Here is a 22,440-nt window from a genome sequence, read left to right on the forward strand (position 1 = left end):
GCCCCCACTTCCTGCCACCTTCCTCCCCCTCCCACTTTCTCTCTCCCACTTCTCCCACTTCCTTCTTCCCTCTCCCACCTCCTCCAACCCTTCCTTCCTCCACGTCGGATCAACCCCTCTTCTGATGCATCCATTCTTCCTACCCCCCTCCCCTCCTTCCAAACCCCCGGACTCCCACCCCTCTCCTTCTCCTTCTCCTCCTCCCCTCCCCTCCCCCACGCGTCTGCTCCTGCCCTGCGCCCCTCCCCCTCTCACCTCCCACCTCATTGCCCCCACCTCCTGCCCCTCCCTCTCCTCCCTTCTCCCCTGGGGGCCGCCTCCCTCATTTCGGGAAACCCAGATCTGGGCAGAATGTGGTTTCAGGGCTCAGTCACGAAATCCGAGGAGAAGGTTTACAGGCAGCTCCACCGCGGGGTGGCCTGGAGCCCCAGGCAGCCTTGGCGTTTGCACCCGCAAAACTCTGAGCTTCTGTGGGGCGGGGGTCCCAGCCCCAAGGGCAGCGCCCGGCTCTTCTCAGTTGAACGACGGTTCTGCTCTGGAAGTTTCGCACGGATCAAAGCGCAGCAGTACTTTTGGTTTTAGAGAGAAATGAGGACCCAGGAGAGGACTGAGAGAGAGAGGCCCGGGGAGGCAAGAGAACAGGCGGAGCAAGATGGTCCTGGTGTGCTCTAGACCGGACCCTTTAGAGCGGAATTTCATATTTGGACACCTGGGGGGGGGGGGGTAGGTAGATGTAAAGATAAGGTGGCCTGGACAGCAGAATCCCACAGAAGGACAGTGTGGCATTTCCGCCACCAGAAATGGTGGCCACAGGGTCTTGTTTCCCCCAGCCTCCCATCCCCATCCAGTTCAGTCGGTCGCGTAGGTCTCTTTGATCTTCCGTTTAGCACATCGGGACACTGAGGCCAGGGTAGGCTAAGAGATTTGGCCATGACCACACAGGTCTTAGCGGCAGACCCAAGACTCAAATCTGTATCTGACTCCCAGACTCAAAACCTGACTTAGTATAAGCTGGTGTTCGGCTTGAACACAGTTTGAACTGACGCCTGGTTTGGAGGACAGTCAGGTAGCTCTGCAGGTAGGTACCTGCTCACAGTTCTTCCAGACTTGTGTTTCACAACGGACATAATGAGGGCATCTTTTCCCCCCAAGGGATGTTCCTGAGGCCTTTCATTAGCAGGAATCTCTGAATTCCTAGCCTCTCTCCAGAGCTCTATAAGGGTACTTATAGAGCTATTATCTCTAGTTAACCCAAATCTCCTTAGGGCTCATTAGGGAAATTCCTTGGGCCCTAGGCTGGCATCCCAAAGCAAAAGTACTGGACTATCCCATAGTTTTTTTTGCTCTCCCCCAAATAACCATTCTGCTGCAAAGGAAATAAATAGTAGTGAGGAGGGGTAGACCAACAAGACAAGTGAAACTGAGGTTTAATGGGGCCCTTGCAGTACATCCAGAATCTCCACTGGACTGTGAAGAACACCTCGGGGAAAACTGGGATTCTCTGTTCCTATTCCTATGGTATGCAACGGGGTGACTTACTCTGGAGACCAGGGAGACCTGAGTGGTGAGGGTGATGGGATATTTGTGGTTCAGAACGTATGTGTGTTCCTTTCCTGTTTAAATATAAAACACACTTGTTTCTGTTAGGCTCCTCTGATGATTTTGTGTTTTGTTTTGTTTTGTTTTGTTTTCAGAATGTTTCAAGATACCATGCAGGATGTTTTATGCTTCAGATATATTTTCATTACTAGTTGACATCTATATACTCATGTGTCACCAGAACACACCCTAATCCTCACCCAAAAATGAGATAAAGTCTCAGTGGGTTAAGCATCTGCCTTTGGCTCAGGTCATGATCTCAGGGTCCTAGGATGGAGTCCTGAGTCAGGCTCCCTGCTCAGGGAGGAGTCTACTTGTCTGTCTGCCTGTCCCTCCTCCCCTCGCTTGTGTTGTCTCTCTCTGTCTCTCAAATAAATACATAAATAAAATCTTTTAAAGAAAATGAGATATGTGGCTCAGCAGTTGGGCATCTGCCTTCGGCTCAGGGGTGTAATCCTGGACTCCCAGGATTGAGTCCCACAGCGGGCTCCCTGAATGGAGGCTGCTTCTCCCTCTGCCTATGTCTCTGCCTCTCTCTCTCTCTGTCTCTCATGAATAAATCAAATCTTTAAAAAGAAAAAAAGGAAATAAGATAAAGTTTTGACAAGCCCAGCCTTCTAAGAAAGTCAGTGGGAAGACTGGCTGTTAAATATAATGTTCTACACATGTTCTAATGGAGTGCAGAGGGAATTTGTGTTTAAAATGCTGTGTCGTGGAATACCTCAGGGTGCCATCTGATGGTTCATTTATTTCTAAACTTCGTACAGCTACCATATTGATAAATAAATCCCCCACAGGAGTGCTAGGAAGTTCTCCTGGTTACCCTTTCTCCATTTTTATAGGTTAAGAATCAAAGCCACCAGAAAGAGGTCGACAACATACAACCTGATACCCAAGCCTTGTTTTTGGTGGTGGGTAGTGAGGCTGTAGGCCTGAGGTTCCTTAGGCGAACAATGGAGTGAAGAAAGTAAATGGTTCTGCCTGCCATCTCTAAGAGTAGTCACGAATCCCCGCTATGGATGGAAGGGCCTTCTGGTCCCAGCAGCTGCTCCACAACAGAATCAGGCCATTTTCTCCAAGGTGGCCAACTATCCCTAATCTTTTTGTCATGTCAGACTCCATGGTAGAAGATGCAACTGAGGGGGCTGCCTCTAAGGACCTTCTCCTCCTACAGGGGCCTAATGTCCTGCTTTCTGGTACTGAGGAGGGAGCCATGGAAACTGGTCAGAGAACCTCCTCCTTCCTGCAGGAAGAGAAAGAGAATCAGGCAAATCAAAATGAAGCAAGGCCTAGGGCAGTGCCCAAAGCTGACAGGCCACCACCCTATGCAAATACAGTTGACTAAGACTCAAGTTGTTCATCTGGCCCTTGGCCACCCTGCAGACTCTGCCGGTGAGGCCTGTCAGCCACTGGGATGCCCTGGGCCCCAGACCTCTCCTGGCAGTTGTACCTCTGCTGGATACCATTCCTGGTATCATTCCTAGGGAATCTGGAGGCAAGTCCAGGCTTATGTGCTCAGTGAGAAACAGTGGGCATGTGTTTGCCATTTGACTGAGACCATCAACAAACAAGGCTTGGATCCCAGGTCTGGCTCTGAGGCCCGGGAGCTTCAGGCCTTTGCAGTGGCAGAACAGTGAGGGAGGTACTCCGGGCTTTCAGCACCTCTTAAATCATGCCAGAGAGAGAGCCACTTACTTCCACACGCACAGGCTGCCGCTGGCTCTGTCACAAGAAGATGAACTACAAGTAATAAAATCAAGATGAAGTTCTGTGTAAATCTTTCTAGCTCACAAAGACTGTAGAAAGTTGAAGATGAAAGGCATATTAAAGACCATCGAGTCCTATCTTCTCATCCCGCATCTGCAAACCTTCGGCCCTGAGAAGTGAGTGGACCACCCCACCATCACGCAGCCCCTCCAAGGCGGCAGTGGCGCTGACTTTCCGTGGATGTCACACCACATCCTTGCCGGCCTGCTAGTCACACGTTATCTCACGACTTCAGAAAACAGGTAAGGAGAAATCAGTCCTCCAGGATCTTTATCTCTCCCTTCGTTGTTTCCAGCTGCTAAAAATTGGCACGGTTAAAAGTGGGTCGCCCTGCCAGTCACGGAGGGTCAGTGCTTTGGGAACAACAGGCAGGTGCTCAGAAGCGTAATTGCCAGTCTTCTCCCTGGCACCTGGGGATTTCTGTCACTCAAGTCCCTGGGTATGTGCCCTCAGCAAAAACTACCCCACGAAGTCAATTGCCAGCTCCAATCATCTGTACATTTACCCTCTGGGGATGGAAAGCCAGAGGAAATGCGATTTCCTAATCTAATTGGCCTCGGACACAACAGAGGTTTTTGCCTGATAAAAGCCCTCAGAGAGTCCATGCATATTTAGGACCTACAATGCTCTCCAGGATCCTTCATGGGACCAGGCTGTACAGAGAAAAACACCTCACAGATGGCTCTGGCTCTCTCTTGGCCTCAGTTAAGACCTTGGTTGAGACAAGTTTGAGACCTTGGTTGCCAGTGATCAGCTCAGCTGGGTTAGGCAGCAAGGGAAATGAAATCTTTAAAATAAAAATAAAATCTTTAAATAAAATCTTTAAAAAAAAAAGTGCGACTATCCTAGACTTCAAATTAGTTATTGATATAGAAGAAGTGACTGGTGCAGGTGCAGGTGGGAGTTTTGAGGCACAATTCAGACACTGGAGCCTAATTTACTTATTTATTTCCTTTTTTTTTTTTTTAAGATTTTATTTATTCATTCATGAGAGACACAGAGAGAGAGAGAGGCAGAGACACAGGCAGAGGGAGAAGCAGGCTCCACACAGGGAGCCCAACGTGGGACTTGATCTTGGGTCTCCAGGATCAGGCCCTGGACTGAAGGCGGCACTAAACCGCTGAGCCACCCTGGCTGCCCTGGAGCCTAATTTCTTGAGGGATAAATTGTCTATCATAGAGCTGAAGCCATTTAGATAGCAGTTTCCTGGAGATTCCACTCCTATCCTCTGGGCTCTATTAAGAAAGCCCGTCAAACAAACATCTTGATCTTTTATGTGACTATCATATATATTTTCTTCCTGTTGACGTGTGCTAGTTAGCTAGTGTAATTTTAAACTTCTGTGTGTCAAGATATGTAAATGCACATATACATGTGCTTAAAAACCCAAACCTATTTCCAAGAAGGATTAGAAGCAACTAATAAAAACACAGAAGAAGGAGCACCTGGGTGGCTCAGTCAGTTGGATGTCTGCCTTTGGCTCAGGTCATGACCTCGAGGTCCTGGGATCAAGCCTTCCCCATAGGACTCTCTGCTCAGCAGGGAGCCTGCTTCTCCCTCTCACTCTGCCTAGTGCTCCCCCTGCTTGTGCTCTCTATCTCTCTCTCTCTGTCAAATAAATAAATAAAATCTTTAACAACAACAAAATGACCAAAAGCCATTAACACTAAAAAAGAAGTAAAAACTATGTAGCAAACAGCTTGTGATTGAACAGAGTGATAAAAGACGGCAGGCTATAATTCCTGACCTGAACTGATTAGTAAACCTAGTTATGAACTTTATAACATTCAAGGCGAAGAAGAAAATGTTATGAATTAAATCACTCTTATTATTTAAACAGTGTGAACCTCTAAAATAGTTCTTAAAATATAGTCCAGGAAACATTGTGGTCCTCAAAACGCTTTCTGGGGGCCCACAGATCAAAACTATTTTCTTTTTTTTTTTAATAAAATAATTTTTATTGGTGTTCAATTTACCAACATACAGAATAACACCCAGTGCTCATCCTATCAAGTGTCCCCCTCAGTGCCCATCACCCACTCACCCCCACCCCCCACCCTCCTCCCCTTCCACCACCCCTAGTATTTTCATAATACTAAGGCATTGCTTGCCCCTTTCTCTCTCGTTCTGTCATGAGTGTCTAGTGAATTTTGTGGAGGCTACATGTCATGTAATATTACCACAGACAGAATGCAAAAGCACATATACAAATCCAACTGTCTTCTACTGAACCAGATATTCAAGAGATTGGCAAAAATTTAAAACAGTGTCACTCTTTTCACTATTTTTGTTTTGAAAACTTATTTTCATAAAACATACTTTTGTTGGTGTATTTTGGGCTTATTGCAATTATTTTAAATGAATTAGAAAATATTTAAATTTTTAAAAAATTCTAATATGGTAAGCCTTGTAGATATATTCTAGATAAGAAAAAAACTCTTTGAGATTCTCAATGATTTTTGTAAGAGTGTATAGGGATTCTGAGACCACATGTTTAAGAATTGCTAATCAAGAGTTTTACTATTATTTATGCATCAGACGTGATTTTTGAAGTTTCTTTCTAGAAGGCAGTGGTCATGGCTACATTTGATCCCAAGCAAAATTAAAATCATTTTATGAACAAATGAAGTATCATTTTTTACACATATTCATTTATTCCTCATTTTATCTGTTCCAGAAATATCAACTGAGCACCAGTACATAGGTTCTGTGTATTGTGCCTTATTCTGTGAAGACAGTGAAGGGTAAAACAAATACGATCCCTGTCCTCACAGAGATCTGTGATCTGGTTTGCAAAGGAGAAACAATGATGATGTGAAAATTCAAGATCAATGTAAAACTAGATGAAACTGCTTTTGTTTATGTTCACATAAACTACCAATTTAAAAGAATACTGTTTATTTTACAGAGTCTGAAGACTTGAGGTTGAAGAGTTTCCTGTCAGGAGGACATCATTTGATAGGTATTAGATTTACTGGTGATTCAAGTTACAGCAGCCCTAGTCTGTTATCATTGTGTTTAAAAGTATGATATGTTTTGAGGAAATTCACTGTAGGTAAACAAATCTACATTAGAAAGCACTGTACTTGCATTACGAAAAGGTTTTTCATTTTAGAAATACTATACTGGTCTTACAGAGGGAGTGATCAATAACCTTATTGACTGAATGAACAGCTCATTGTACACCTAAAATTTGATTCATATTATCACAATTGATTCACAACCTTTCAGTTATGTGTATAATACATTTAAGAAGATGAAATTGTATTGTGCAGTTACAGTAAAAAGGAGAAAGCAAGCTTCCAGTTGTGACCAATGACTGATGTTAGTTGAGCCTTAGGCCAGGAAGAAAAGCCTAGAATTGGTAAAAGAGAGGTGCCAAAGAAAATGGAAACTGTGAGGTGTAAGTAGAACTTCATTCATTTGTTTGACAGCATGGTTGGGCTGGAGGGTCAAAGTAATGCATGTACATTTCAGTATGGCATTAGTCAAAAATCTTTTAGAGTGTCCTTGTCAATTCATGGAGAGATATAGGGTAGAAGTAGGGCAAATTAGATTGATTTGTAGCTGGTTGAACAGTCACTTCCCAAAAGTCTTGAAATGGATCCATTTCAATTTTGATGGAGGTCCCTAGTGACTTGCCACAGAAATCTACCTTCAGCCTCACTCAGTACAATATTGTTATAAATGATATCCTGAAGAAGTCTGTTGGTGACAAATATGGGGAAAAAAGTTTATATGTGAAGAGACTAGAAGCCAGGGTCCAAAAATGTTTTTAAAGGGAACAATGTGGGCAGCCCCAGTGGCTCAGCGGTTTAGTGCCACCTTCGGCCCAGGGTCTGATCCTGGAGACCCGGGATGAGTCCCACATCGGGCTCCCGGCATGGAGCCTGCTTCTCCCTCTGCCTGTGTCTCTGCCTCTCTCTCTCTCTCTCTCTCTCTCTCTCTCTCTCTCTGTGTCTTTCATGAATAAATAAATAAAATCTTAAAAAAAAATAAAATAAAATACAGAGAACAATGTGTCAAATCTAATAAGAATTTAATAGAGAAGTATCCCACAGTTATGCACCTAAAAGTTATTCAAACAGGTTCAGGGTGTTTGGAACCTGGAATGTTTAAGTGAAACAAGGATAAAGCAAATGTAAAAATGTACCTGTAAAGATTTTGTTAGGAGTCGGCCACCAGTTGGTGCTTAGGATGTTTCCCAAAGCTCCACTATAACAGTAGATGTTAGTCTAGAGAACAGGAAGATGAGGGTGGAGAAGAGACTCGGGTAGGGAGTGTGGTTTAAGAGTCCAATATGCAAAAGAAAAAATAAATGACTTCTTAAAATACTACATGAGAAGCCTTGGATTGTATTAATAGAAATATTATGTCCAGGGACGCCTGGGTGGCTCAGTGGTTAGGCTCTGGGATCAAGTCCCACATCGGGCTCCTGTGAAGAGCCTGCTTCTCCTTCTGCCTATGTCTCTCCCTCTCTCCATGTCTCCCATGAATAAATAAATAAATCTTAAAAAAAAAAAAAGAAATATTATGTCCAGAATAAAGGAGGGTATGGTCTTGCTCTACTCTGCATGTTAGGCCTCTCCTGGATACTGAAGGCAATTCTGGGTGACTATATTTTATGGTGGCTTTGATCAGCTAGACTATGTAGAGAAGACAGCAAACTAATATGGAGTCTTTTTTTTTTTCATTGGAGTTCAATTTGCCAACATATAGCATAATACCCAGTGGTCATCCCACCAAGTGCCCCCCTCAGTGCCCATCACCCAGTCACCCAACCCCCCGCCCACCGCCCCTTCCACTACCCCTTGTTCGTTTCCCAAAGTTAGGAGTCTCTCATGTTTTGTCACCCTCACTGATATTTTCACTCATTTTCTCTCCTTTTCCCTTCATTCCCTTTCACTAATTTTTATATTCCCCAAATGAATGAGACCATATAATGTTTGTCCTTCTCCGATTGACTTATTTCACTCAGCATAATACCCTCCAGTTCCATCGACGTTGAAGCAAATGGTGGGTATTTGTCATTTCTAATGGCTGAGGAATATTCCATTGTATACCTAGACCACATCTTCTTTATCCATTCATCTTTCGATGGACACCGAGGCTCCTTCCACAGTTTGGCTATTGTGGCCATTGCTGCTAGAAACATCGGGGTGCAGGTGTCCCAGCGTTTCATTGCATCTGTATCTTTGGGGTAAATCCCCAGCAGTGCAATTGCTGGGTCGTAGGGCAGGTCTATTTTTAACTCTTTGAGGAACCTCCACACAGTTTTCCAGAGTGGCTGCACCAGGTCACATTCCCACCAACAGTGCAGGAGGGTTCCCCTTTCTCCACATCCTCTCCAACATTTGTGGTTTCCTGCCTTGTTAATTTTCCCCATTCTCACTGGTGTGAGGTGGTATCTCATTGTGGTTTTGATTTGTATTTCCCTGATGGCCAGTGATGCGGAGCATTTTCTCATGTGCTTGTTGGCCATGTCTATGTCTCCTTTGGTGAAACTTCTGTTCATGTCTTTTGCCCATTTCATGATTGGATTGTTTGTTTCTTTGCTGTTGAGTTTAATAAGTTCTTTATAGATCTTGGATACTAGCTTATATGGAAAGAGTCTTGAAGTTATGTTGTGTCCCTGCTCTCAAGACAGCAAAGTGTGGCCCTAGACCTTCAAGGCCACATGACTACTGGCTACCCTTCTGATTTCTCTCTTTTTCTCCATTTCAGTGTGGCTGGCCTCCTTGATACTTCTCAAACATCAAGCATTTATCTTTGCTCTTCCCCTCACATGTCACATGGTTCATCCCCTCCATTCAGTCAGGTCTTTGCTCAAAAGTCACCTCCTCATTTAGACCTCCTTTACCTCCCAATCTAAAGAAACATTCCTATTTCCCAGTCTCTTTACCTTGCTTGTCCTTTAGTATATTAATCAGTACCTAACATTATGTTATAAATATACTTAACTGTTTATTGTCTGTCTTCACAATAGAATGTAAGATCCAGGAGGGCTGGGGCTTTGTTTGCTTCCCTGATCCATCGCTTGTTCCTGATATACCTTAGGTTCCCAATGAGCACATTTTGATAAACTCAAAGGCCATACTGCAAACTCACAAAAACAGCCTCTGAGAGCTGTCAAACATTGGAAGAGCTGCTTGGTGGAAGGGGCCTCTCCCACCCACATGGCCAGGTTAGAATGATGAGTAGGCACTCAAGGCAAGGAACTTTGGGACTCTCAGGTTCTATATAAATAAATATTTCTAAGCATTGGAAGGAGTGGGCCACTTGGAGCCTCCCTGCCATAGGGCACGTTTCCTCAGGTGTGAGAAAGTCACTTGTCAGAGGCATTGTTTGGGACTTGAATTCAATGAGACCTATTCCAAATTTTATGAGATTGTCCCAGGCCACCTCCTTCTTGTTGAAACATTTCTGAATGTGGTCTACTGAAATAGTTTTCCTGTGTGAACACATTTTCAATGTTTTGAATGGGATAATGGGATTCAATTTGTAGAAACGATGCCTATTTTCTGAAGCGTGCTTAGGAATATGTGAGATTTAGAGGAGAAAGACTGATCTTATGTGAATTGTGTGTCATTCTCTGTTCTCTGACAGCATCTCAAGAATGATCAAAATGTACCTAATTTTTCTTATTCACATGCCCAATGTGCTCACCAGCCTTATAAATAATCACAAATGTTGCTTTCTCAGTATCTTTCTAGATAAGACATGGCATCTGTCCCAAGGAGAATGATTTTAGCACTCAGCAGCTGAGAAAGGAAATGAATTATCCCATTGTGACTACTAGAGCAATTTAGGTAGTCAGGAATTATCCTGGTATGGACAGATAGACAAAGAGTCAACAAGATGTTGGTATGCTTTTTCAATGAGGCAAACGTTTTCTTTTGGAAAATAGCACTAAATGTATAACACAGAGCTCAGAGAATATTGAACATAGAGATCTATGTGTTTTTATAAATTAAAACAAAACAAAACAAAAACCATAAAGGGGCTTGCAGAGGACTGCGTTTCTCACTTGGGGAAAAGGGGACAAAATATCAGTGTGGAGGGATTCCAGGCGCCTTACAGTTAATATCTCCAGCAATGACTTACTCCCACAGTCCTGAAGCAGGCCAAGAACAGAGATAGAGCTTGAAAGTGTGTCATGGGAATTTGTGACTGTTTCTCTGGCTGCGTGATGAGAATTTTGCTGTCTGTAAATGGCTGAGGTTGGAACCCCACGGCTCGTGTTCTGTTAACCTAAAAGTCTTTCCTGAAACTCTAAATTTGTAAAATTTATTTTAAAAAGCAAACAAGCCCAAACATAATTTCAGCACATTAAAACAGCAACTCCTGAGCCATATAAAGGCAGACATGCGAGTGAACCTTCTTTTTCTCCCAACATCAGCTTGATTCTAGAACAAAGTTTCATGAGAAGGAAAGGGTAGTATATGGATGTGTGACACTAATTCTTAGGAACTTTCCAGGAAATGAATTTGTACAGCAATGGGTTAATGAAGCCAGAACAGACCCAAGATGAGAAATTGGGATGCTTCTATTACTTGGTCCTGAAGTATGAAACAATGGTTGTTCTTCCCTGGGCATCACCTTTTCATGCTGGCTTTCCTGTGGGACTCTGTATTGTTTGGGCTGGCTTTTGGGCCTACCCAGTGCTGGTGGCTAGGCCTCTCTTTCCTGGGTCCTCTTGTGCCTTACTGACTAAATTAGTGGAATCAAGACAGCTAGCCAGGGTGGCACCAGGGTCAGATCGAAATTGTCCTCTATGCTTTACTGGTCTACGGCACACAGGGTTGATCGTTTCTTAAGGACAGGGGTGCAGCGTGTTACCATTATATCCCCAGCACCTAGCACAACCCCAGCCCCAAATTCAGTCCTCAGTAAAGGTTGTGTTTGTTTGTTTGTTACTATTAAATGACCTGAGAAGTTCCAAAGGAATGCATGCCTGCATTAACCTTTTTCTAACCAATGGCACAGATTGCATATTTTGGTATGAGGGTGGTTTTTTTCTTCCATATTGTTTTGGATTCTCAAATAATGGACACCACATACATCTTGTGACCTGAAAACCCATTTCTTCTTCTTCTTCTTTTTTTTTTTAAGATTTTATTTATGTATTTATGAGACACAGACAAAAAGAGAGGCAGAGACATAGGCAAAGGGAGAAGTAGGCTCCCTGCGGAGAACCTGATACAGGACTGGATCCCAGAATCCTGGGACTACCACCTGAGGGGAGGGCTCAACCACTAACACACCCAGGGTCCCTGAGAACTCATTTCCTTGGTGGTCTGGATAATGAGGGAAGGATCTAAGTCCTTGCTCATTGCTCACCACTGAATCTCCCATACTGTGCCCAGGACCCCATCCACAATCAATAAACATTTGTTAAATAAATAAAAACATAAAAACTTTAAAAACTAAGAAGAATAATAAGGTACAACTGGCCCCACTTGCACCTACCCAGCTGCTGACATTGCCCAATAAATGGGCCTCTTTCAAAACAGGACATGTTAGGAAACTGAATATCCCTAAAGGGAAAAGATGTTAGGACAGCAGGCCCTCCTTCCTACCGGTTTTGGGAAGGTGAGCGGAAATATGGGACAGAACGGCCCAGGGTACCGGTCCTGCACTGACTGACGGGCTTGCAGCGGTCACCGGGCGCCCGGCCGCGCTCCGCAGCCCGCAGGAGCCCGAGGGGGCAGGGCCCGCAGGTCCGCAGGCCGGGGAGGCTGGTCGAGTCCGCCGCCGCCCGCGGCTAGTGGCTGCTCGGCTCCCGCCCACTCCCGCGCCGCCACCAAGCGTTTCAAAGGTGACGCTGGGGGCGGGGGGGGGGGCGGGATGCGGCGGGGACAGAGGGCGGCCCGGCGGGGCGCGGGGCCCGCGCTGCCCCCGCCTCCCGGAGCCTCCATTTGGGGAGTTCACGGCGGGCCCCGGAGCCAGGAGAGAGACACCTGCCGGTGGCACGCGGCAGTGCAGGTCCCCGCCCCCCCCCACCCCCGCCGGCGGGGAGGGGCCGCTCGGCGCGGAACCCGGAACCCGCTCCTCTGCCAGACACTTCTGGATTCCGTTTCCAAGGACCCAACACGATCTTTTCTTTGGACCTTCTTCGAAAAGATTTTTTTTTTAATTCCATCTTTTTGTTCATTAGAGACACACAGAGGCAGAGACACAGGCAGAGGTTCTCGAGAAGCAGGCTCCCTGGTAGCCCGACGGGGACTCGATCCCAGGACCCCGCGACCCCAGGATCACGCCCTGAGCCAAAGGCGGATGCTCAACCGCTGGGACACCCAGGTGCCCTTCGAAAAGATTTTTTAAAATGGACTCATGTTCACGTACAGGGGAGCCCAAATGCCCCCCTGCCGTGGCCCTCCTGGACATCCTCAGCCAGCCAGCCCACACCTGTTCCTGGCGCAGCGCGGCCAAGTCAGCACAAGGACCCGCCTCCGCAATCAGCCGGTCCTTGAAAGAGAGGGCAAAGTCTCACTAGTCTCACTCCTTTTTTTTTTTCTTTAAGTGATTTTTTTTTAATAGTAATCTCTACACCCAACTTGGGGCTCAAACTCACGATCAGAGATCAAGAGTCACATGCTCTTCCAACTGACCAGCCAGGCGATCCTCACTAGGTTTCTTTTAAGCTCACCTACCGAGGTTAGCCAGGTGACTCTCTGGGAAACATTGACCTGGGCTGTCTGCTTCAGGCCGAGCCCCAAACCAGTGCTTGCCCCCGTGTGTGTGTGTGTGTGTGTGTGTGTGTGTGTGTGTGTGTGTGTGGTGCGTTTCAGCGCGGGTATAGGAAAGCGTGTAAGGTGAAAGGTGGATGTGCTAGAAGTCACAATGAAAGAAGGGAACAAAGTGCACTGAGAACAAATAAGAACAACTCGCTATGAACCAGTCTAGGACCCTGGGAGCACCCTCTGGTGAGAAAGGAAGGAAACCTGGCAATTCTAATCATCAACTTTCATTACCCACCAAGTACCAGAAGAAAGAACTCCATGAAGGCTGAAGAAGTAAAAAGTGTTTTGGGGTTGCTGGTCTGGAGATAATCCCTGCACAATGGGGGAGATTTGAGTCCTTGCAAGGAGATGGGACAAACAGGGCTTTCCATTTCCCGAGAGTGGGGGGTGGGTGGGGGGTGGGTAGGGTAACAGGCTTAAGGTGCCGCTGACTAGGTAGGGAGTGTGGATATTCCCACGTGACCCACAGGGAGCCACTGCTGGTTCTCCACAGTCCAGGAAGCACATGGTACCTCTGAAATTCATCTATGAACGCATCCAGTCTCAAAGCAGTTTGAGCCTCACCTGGGAACTTGTTAGACATGCAAAATTGAGGTGCCCCCCCCCTCTTGACCTACTGGATCAGAGTCTCTGGGGGTGGGTCCTAGGGATCTGTCTTTAACAAGCCCTATGGGTGATTCTGGTGTTTTCTAAAATTTGGGAACCACTAGATTGGGAAATAGAGAAGAAAGGAGCTGACTGGATGACATTCCACGTGTAGGGCAGCAAGCTCCCCGCGTATAAATAAGGGGGAAGACAGGTATACCAGTGACAGGTACAGGAGGGGAAGGGGATTCAGTTTGTGAGGGGAAGAGCATGAAGTAAAGGTCCTTTTGGTCCTGTAGAGTTTAGCATGAAAGCAAGGTACCCACCTCAAAATTCCTTGAGGCAGCTGGAAGTCAAGGCCTTACATGGCCAGGAGAGCAAGGATGAGGTCACCTATGTGCAGGGGAAAAAAAGAGGGGGTCAGCTCAGTGTGATCAGACAGACAGGGGAGAACAGAGAGTCGAAGAACCTACAAGGAAGAGCTGGTCAGAGAGGAAGCAAAAACAAACAAACAAAACCAACAATCTGCATGGTGTCACTGAGGCAGAGAAAGGAAAGAGAGTCCAGAAAGAACAGGTCAGAGGAAGAAGATCTCCAGTGTCAGCTGGCCTGGGCGGTGTTTTCTCACCCATTAGAGGACTGTGAAACAATATGGCTATAAAACCAGCATTTAAAATAATAACAGAAAATGTCAGAGTGTATCTCACATAGCAAGGATACAGTTTCATGAAATTTCTGTGTAAGATATATTTTTGTGTCAACTGCACTTCAATCTCAAAAAGATATATTTGGGGGGGCTGCATTATTTCTGTGGCATTCTTGCTAAAAATGTCTGACTTCAGTGCAATTTTGAAAAAATATCAGACAAACTGCAGTGGAGGGACATTTGACAACATAACTGATCAACACTCTTTAAGTGTCGAGGTCATAAAAGTCAACAAAAGACTGATGAACTCACATAGATTCAGGAGACCAAGGAGAAATGACGAAATGCAATATGAGACACTGAAGGGGTCCTGGTACAGGAAAGGGACATTAGTGGGAAATTGGGGTCTCTGGTCTGGTTAATAGTCCAGCTCCAACGTTAGTTTCCTGGTTTTGATCATTGTACTAGAGGAAGCGGGATGAGAATGGCTTCGTCTATTCCAGCTGCTATAATAAAATGCCAAAGATTGGGTGGCATATAAACAGCAGTTTATTTCTAACAGATCTGTTGGTTGGAAGTCCAAGGTCCTGGTGCTGGCAGATTCCATATCTGGTGAGGACCCACTTCCTTGTTCATAGATGGTGCCTTCTTGCTGTGTCCTCAGTGGGTGGAAGGGCCCAGGGAGCTCTCTGGAGCTCCCCTTTGTAAGGGCACTAATCTCATTCTTGTAGGCTCCTTCCTCATGGCCTACTCACCTCCCAAGGCCATACCCTTTAATACCATCGCTTTGTGCATTAAATTCCAACGTAGGAATTCTGGGGTGATACAAGCATCTGGACCATAGCAAAGTATATATGGAAGTTGTCTGCAGGATTTTTGCAACTTTTCTGCAAGTCCAAAATAAATTCAGATCACGGCTTAAAAACACAATGTATTTTTGTATATGAGAACTGGCGGGGGGAGGGGACATAATGGAAAATACGGTAAGCCATGGTGAAAAAAGTTTGAAAGCCACACCATCTGGGGTATGCACCAGGCAGGGAGGGTAAGCTCCTGCAGCTGAGGTCCTGGCAGGCTGTGTGCCTGGGTGCGTGTTGTCGGGGAGGATGAGGAGTTGCAGGTAATGGGCCTTGGTCAGAGAGGGAACTGGCGTTATCACAGTGCGTGCAGGTGGCTAGGTGCAGGCCTCAGTTCTGCTGTTTGACAGTTGCTGTGGATTCCAGAAGGAGAGAAATTCTGACCCCAGGAAGTCTGAGAGGTGGGTAGGCAATGTGGATGTTAAAGCTGTCACAGCCACATACTGTTACAGTCAACCACAGCCACGTGGAGGGGGAGTTATATGCCAGAAACAGATCCCCTGCCACCCAGGGGAGGGTCACATTTGATAGTCTAGGGGATATGTTATTTCTTTGATTTTTGTTTTTCCTGGGTGAGGGAGGGGGATCTAATTTCATAATCTAAGTTTCATAGTCAAAGTTAGGATCGAAGTTCACCTGTTTTATAATAGAAGACTCTCTGAAATCCTAAAAGCCCTAGGCCAATAATTGTCCCTCCTTCATGAGGAATCTTTCAAGCAACTTGGAGGAATGAAAGATTCTGGTAGTGCAGTAGTTTCTAACGTGCTTCGCAAATGTTTTCATTTAGAGCCACGGTTCTCCACTAAGGGCGATTTTGCCTCCCTTCCCCCCTCATTTGGCACTGTCTGAAGACATTTTCAATCGTCACAACTGGGTGTGCGCACGCCTGCACTAATGGTATTTCGGGGAGGCCCAGGATGGTGCTAAACACCTGTGGTGCACAAAACAGCCTGTCTACCCCACAGCAGAAAATTATCCAGCCCAGAATGTCAATAATGCCAAAGTTGAGAAACCCTGAATTAGAGGAGATGAAAATCTGAGGTCTGTTTATGGTTAGGAACGTTGCCTGGGTGCTTCTCACAAAAGAAGGGTATTAAACTTCATTTCTTGGCTTCATTTCAAGTGGATAATTATAACCTGCCTACCTAAAATTTACACTTTAATTTTCAATGGGTATCTTTCTTCAGTTCATGCTTAAACAGGCTTGGGGTGGCTGTATTCTTGACAACTGGGCAATATTCTGTGCCTGAGCCAGTTATAGGTCAATGGTGGGTGAGACAATTGGTCTTGAAGTGATTCGAAATCTTTGGGCGATAGGCACTAAAAGAAGAAACATAGGACATTATCATCATTATTAATTCTTAGTACTATCACAGCGCTCATTCAGCCACTCTCAGGATTCCCACAGGATTGCCATTAGTACTAAGGTCAAAAGCAGATTCGTGACCTTTGGTCTCACCAGACACCACCCAGAATTAATATATTAGCCGTTAAAAGCCGGGAGCTCTCACTCTGCAGCGCCTTGCTGCCTGCTCCCAGCCTTCGGGAGAGGTTCTACATTGGCAACATTGAGCTTCAAAGCAAATCTTCAATCTTCTATTTGTACTGGCTGTTCCCATATTTAGAACAGAGCAGCACATACTTGTCTATTGCTTCAAGGCAAGAGCAAATTCTGAAGGTATTAAGTAGAGACTCACTTCAAGCAAACAAGAGAGCCCAGAACAAGTTAAGGGCAAGACTTTCCCTCTCTCTTTCCTTACATTTTAAAGCTTTATGATAATTTGGATAGCAAAACTTAAAATCCCAAGTCAGGCTGCCAACTAATTGACAAACCAAATGCTTGCTTTTTGTGAGCCACGCTGATCAGTTTGTGAAAATTGATTTGGCTTTTTTTTTTTTTTTAATAATATTTTAAAGTCAAACAAGCCGGGGTGGCTACATGCAATATAAGAAAAGCAGGTTGGGGGCAGCCCCGGTGGCTCAGCGGTTTAAGCGCCACCTTCAGTCCAGGGCGTGATCCTGCAGACCCGGGATCTGGATCGAGTCCCGCGTCGGGCTCCCTGCGTGGAGCCTGCTTCTCCCTCTGCCTGTGTCTCTGCCTCTCTCTCTGTGTCTCTCATGAATAAAGAAATAAAATCTTAAAAATAAAATAAAATAAAAGCAGTCTGGGTTTTCCTCTACAGGTCTAAGAGCAGGTTGGGTTTTCTTTCTGTCATTTGTCAAGTTGTGGTTTTTTGTTTTGTTTTGTTTTCACTTTGAAGTTTTGTTTGCTTTCCCTAGGATTTCTGTCTTTGAAAGATTGTATCAAGATCATCCTTAGTTACCTGGAACTTTGGTAAAATATGACTCTGGGGATCATAAATAGTGATATATGGTGCTTCTCTGCTTGATGCGTCTTTATTGAAATAGGTTTGGAGTGGAGACTCTCCTGGCACAATTCTTCCCTAAAAGTCCAGATTATTTCACAGTTGAAGTGCTGCCTTTCACAAATGGATAAGATGTCACTGACTTTAATCTGATTTTTTATGAGCTGCCCGCTCCACATCCGCTGGCCCAGGTCCTCAAAAACATGCATTTTGAAGGTGTTAGCTGAGGGGAGAAGCAGATATTTTATTCAGGGGACAGAGTCTGTCTTTGCAAAACAACTGACTGGAGTATCCTGGACAGAGCCTGAGATCCAGGGTTCCTGGTGGGAACAATCTAAACCATAATAAGTGTTCATATTCCCTGGCTATTTAGTATGTGGCAAGCTGACCCCCAAGTTTATCTGTGGAATGATTCATTTCAGCTTTGTCACAACTCCCTGACCAAGGAGTTATTTGGAGCTTCTACTTCATGGTTGAGGATCCTGAGGCTCAGACAGGTCAGGTACTTTACCCAAGGTCATGGAGCAGAAAGACTTGCTAGAATTTGCAACAAGCCATCTGTGTCTAGGGGCCTTGCTCTTGACTTTTCCCAGCAAATGTGATCTTAAAAACCTGAAAAAGATTAGCAGGGAATAATGATATGTTTTGTTTTTTAAATGTTGCAAGCTATTTTCACATTCATTCCCTCTTTTGCTCAGGAGGCATGATGGTAACTAGAATCCGGGAAGGTGTCTTTTCATAAAGGTTGGATTTAAAGACGGCTAGACATGAGCACACGCACTCCCTTTCCTAATACAACTTGAATGGGAGGCCTGCTTGAGAAAATTGGGTGCCCCAAGAAATCACTCCACTTTATTTTCTTTCTCCCAAAGATGAATTTAGGTGGCGGGATGTTTGAGTTTGCTTTTCAGTAATGCCTTTCTTTTTCTACACTTTTCTTGAAGGTGATGCAATTAATACCCTTTTGAAGTTTAATTATACCTCTGGCATTGCATTGCATGAAGCATTTACTCACGGCTGTGTTTTTGGAAGCTAAGTGTATGGCAGGAACGACATATTTATCTTGGAATTGAGACTTGAGAAGCGAGTTCCTCCCTTGAACGTGGCCTAAGATGTATCACCTCCCCATCTGGGATTCCAGCCTCAGGTACATAAGGAAGCCAACAGTAAAGTTGAAGAGTAAAAAGAGCAAGAAGACATCTTCCATGAATGGAGCTAAAAGCTGATGAGGGAAAGTACAGCCATCCAACATTTTTGCAGTTTAGTACTGGTATGTCCACCCCATCCTGCGCCCTCCCATTCACCATCCTCCACTTATCCTAAAGATAAGAATGGTTGCCAAATCACCACTTTCAACAATGTCTATTCCAGCTTAAATATGGCCCTGGTGCCTCAAGTTGAGTATAGAACAAGTTGATAACATACGGACAATTCTATGCTCATGAGACATGTAGCAACCTGTCGGTATCACCTACGAGGCCCTCTGAAATAAGTCCCCATCCTGTGTGGCTGGCTGAGTTAGTAGAGCATTTGACTCTTTTTTTTTTTTTTTTTTTGAGCATTTGACTCTTGATCTTCAGGGTCATGAGTTCAAGCCCCATGTTGGGCAGAGAGTTTAATTAAAAAATAAATAAATAAATAAATAAATAAATAAATAAATAAATAAATAGGGGCACTTGGGTGACTCAGTGTCTGCCTTTGGCTCAGGCCGTGATCCTGGGGTCCTGGGATTGAGTCCTTACATCAGGCTCCCTGTAGGAGGGTGGAGGCTCTCCCTCTGCCTGTGTCTCTGCCTCTCTCTCTCTCTGTCTCTCATGAATAAATAAATAAAATCTTTAAAATAAATAAATTAAATTAAATTTAAAAAAATGGAATTAGTCCCCAAACCTTCCTTTCTAGATCTAGCACCTCCCTACCCTGCAGCTATACTTAGATGGCCTGCACCATTTTACTCCAAGTGGGGTAAAAGGTCAGTTGCGGCCACGTTTCAGAATTCCACGGATTGATTTTCTACCTTCTCTAGGCTGCACTTTTGAGACTTAGAAACAAGACTAGGATGGGTAATGTGGGCCCAAGATAACCAACTCGGGCAGCCCAAACTCACAGACACAGGGAGTTCAATATCTTAATTTCATGCCGCCACACATCAATTTAATTCATGTAGATCTCTCATCCTGGGATGCCTTCCTTCACTTTGTCTCTAGAATTATACTTTTCCTTCAGTATCCAATCATTTTCCAGTGACCCAACCCTCTGAGATGCCCCTCCATGCTGCCATAACACTCCGGGCTTCCCTGCGTTATAGCACGCACCACATGGAGGCCTCTTGCTATTGCTTTTTCTACCTTCTCACTAAATTTCTATTAATTCATTTTGGCTAATAGTAGGGGATCAATATAGTTGTTGAATAAATGAATGAATCTTTCTTTCTGATAGAGCCTATTTGGGAAATTCAAGTCAGAAGATTAATGAGTGAATATAGAAGGCCTGGGATGAGCTGAGCCAGAAATGCCCCAAATCCATGTCTGAGACCAGCAGCCCTGTCCCATAGCATTGCTACTCTGCCAGGTTGTTCCAGATTCTTCAAACTCTCCATTTTTTGATGCTGTGATTACCTCTGTCAGCTCTGGTCCTATCAAATGGACCCCCAAGTAGGTCCTAATATCTTTGGTTTTAAACTTGGCCAGGATTGCAGAAAAGAAGAAAACCCAAGAAGGCTCTAGTCGCCTATGTTGAAGAAGTTATGTTACTTTTCACAACTTGGGATCATGAGTTGAGCTGGACCAGCTTTGTGGGGTGTTCCACCTGCAGGTTCCCCCACCCACATCTGCCTTTGGGCCCCAAAGACCTTGTTTTTCAAAGGGGTATAGGAATGCTCCTGGGCTAGTGGCTACATAGGATACAGCTATGAGGAAGAGAATTCTCCGCTCAGAGGCAGCCCTGCATGAAAGCAAAGGAGATGGCCTCCATCAGCCCATCGCCAAATCCAAAGTCTAAGAGAGGGCAGCCCGGGTGGCTCAGCAGTTTAGCACTGCCTTTGGCCCAGACTGTGATCCCGGAGTCCTGGGATCGAGTCTCACGTCGGGCTCCCTGCACGGAGCCTGCTTCTCCCTCTGCCTGTGTCTCTGCCCTCTCTGTGTATCTTTCATGAATAAATAAATAAAATTTTTAAAATAAATTAAATAAAATTAAATTTAAAAAAAAGTCTAAGAGAGGGGGCTTTTGGAAGTAGGAGTCTATTAATCTCTGCTAACACATTAGCGCTAATCTGTTGTTCAGGGACAGGAAGGCTCCTATAGGAGCCTTTTGATCATTTTGACCATGTAGAAGGCTCCTGAAATATCTGTAAGTGCAAGGAAAATAGAGACTTCTGGGTAGCATGAGAATCTGAGCTTGGATCATGGGCATTCTCTTGGTCATGTTGGAGGGCTCGGCCAGGTTCTCCCTCTGTAATTTTTGTCCTGTAGTTTTGCATGGAAATTATTCTGTACCTCCTGGGGATCTAATCAAATGTAAATACCTTAAAATGCCATCAAAAGCCTTAGAGGCACTGGTCAGGTATTATCAGTGACTAAGAGTGAATCTGAATTACAAGATTTCAAGTAGTATTCCATTGTGTAGATGTAGCACATCTTCTTTATCCGTTCATCTCTCAAAAAATTGCCATTCACAACAACATGGATGGAACTATAGGGCATTATGCTAAGTGAAGTAAGTCAGAGAGAGAAAGACAAATATTTTGTGATCTCTCTTATATTTAGAATCTAGGAAACAAAACAAATGAACCAACACACAAACAACAACAACAACAAAAATAACAGATTCATAAATGTGGACAGTAAACTGGCGGTTGCCAGAGGGGAGGGGTAGGGGGTGACTGAAGAGGCCAAATAGGTGAAGGGGCTTAAGAGGTAACAAAATTCCAATTATGAAATAAATAAGTCACAGGTGTGGGAAGGACAGCATAGAGAATATAGTCAATAATATTGTAATAACTTTTTAATGGAGATAGATGATAACTATACCTATCACAGTGAGCATTTCATAATGTATATCATTGTTGAATCATATATTGTACATCTGAAACTTGTATCGTATGTCCATTATACTTCAACTAAAAATATTTTTAAAAATAGTGAATCTGAGCTCCTCTGAATCTCTGATGCTCAGCACAAGGGCAGCCCTTCCCATACCCTCCTGTCCCTGAGCTTCTGGAAGGTCTGGGCCATCTCTTTTTTGTTTTTTTTTTTTTATTCCCCATGGCACTCAACTCAGTATTTTACGTTTAGGTGCTCAAAGGGTGTTTGTGAATGGAATTGAATGCAACAAGGATTTGCATTTGGTTGAACTACCACCTTTGTAGATCCCCAAAAATATGGGAACTTGGGCAGATTTCATAGTTTAACTGGAGTGGTCTGTCAATGGAGAGCCCATGAGACTGGCTACACAGAGCCTGGACTTTTCTAGATAGCCTTGGTTTGAAATAATCTATCTTGCTGTCTACCTAAGTATACTGTACAAATCTTATACTAGAAGTTCTTAATTTGGGACTTGAAAAACGTGATTGCTCTATGTGTGGGACATCCAGAATAACAACAATAACAATAATAATGCCACCCAATAAAGAAAACATTTGTTAAGTGCCAAGCGTGGAGCTAAGAAGCACTCTTCCATGTAGGATGATCACCGAGGGACCAGGTCAGTGAGAGGTTAGGCAATATCTTTATTTATGGCTCTCATCCATACATTTTTCCTAAAGAGTTTTCCGCCTACTTGAGGTTCTTCATCACAGGCTCAGTATAGGTCTGACTTGATGAAGGAGGATGCAGAGATCAGGTCTGCTGGAAAGCTACCACAGACATCCCCCAGATCGGACC

General features: G+C 44.6%; 1 long non-coding RNA gene across 1 annotated transcript; it reads left to right on the plus strand.

The window, feature by feature from the left end:
• The first annotated feature begins 2,140 nt into the window (after positions 1 to 2,140).
• LOC111092316 lies at positions 2,141 to 20,674 on the plus strand. The gene is made up of 4 exons (XR_005378404.1): positions 2,141 to 3,608; positions 6,275 to 6,328; positions 18,508 to 18,833; positions 20,000 to 20,674. It is a non-coding gene; the product is annotated as an uncharacterized LOC111092316 (long non-coding RNA).
• Positions 20,675 to 22,440: the final 1,766 nt, after the last annotated feature.

The sequence above is a fragment of the Canis lupus genome, chromosome 25 (assembly GCF_011100685.1).
Source record: "Canis lupus familiaris isolate Mischka breed German Shepherd chromosome 25, alternate assembly UU_Cfam_GSD_1.0, whole genome shotgun sequence".
NCBI lineage: Eukaryota > Metazoa > Chordata > Mammalia > Carnivora > Canidae > Canis > Canis lupus.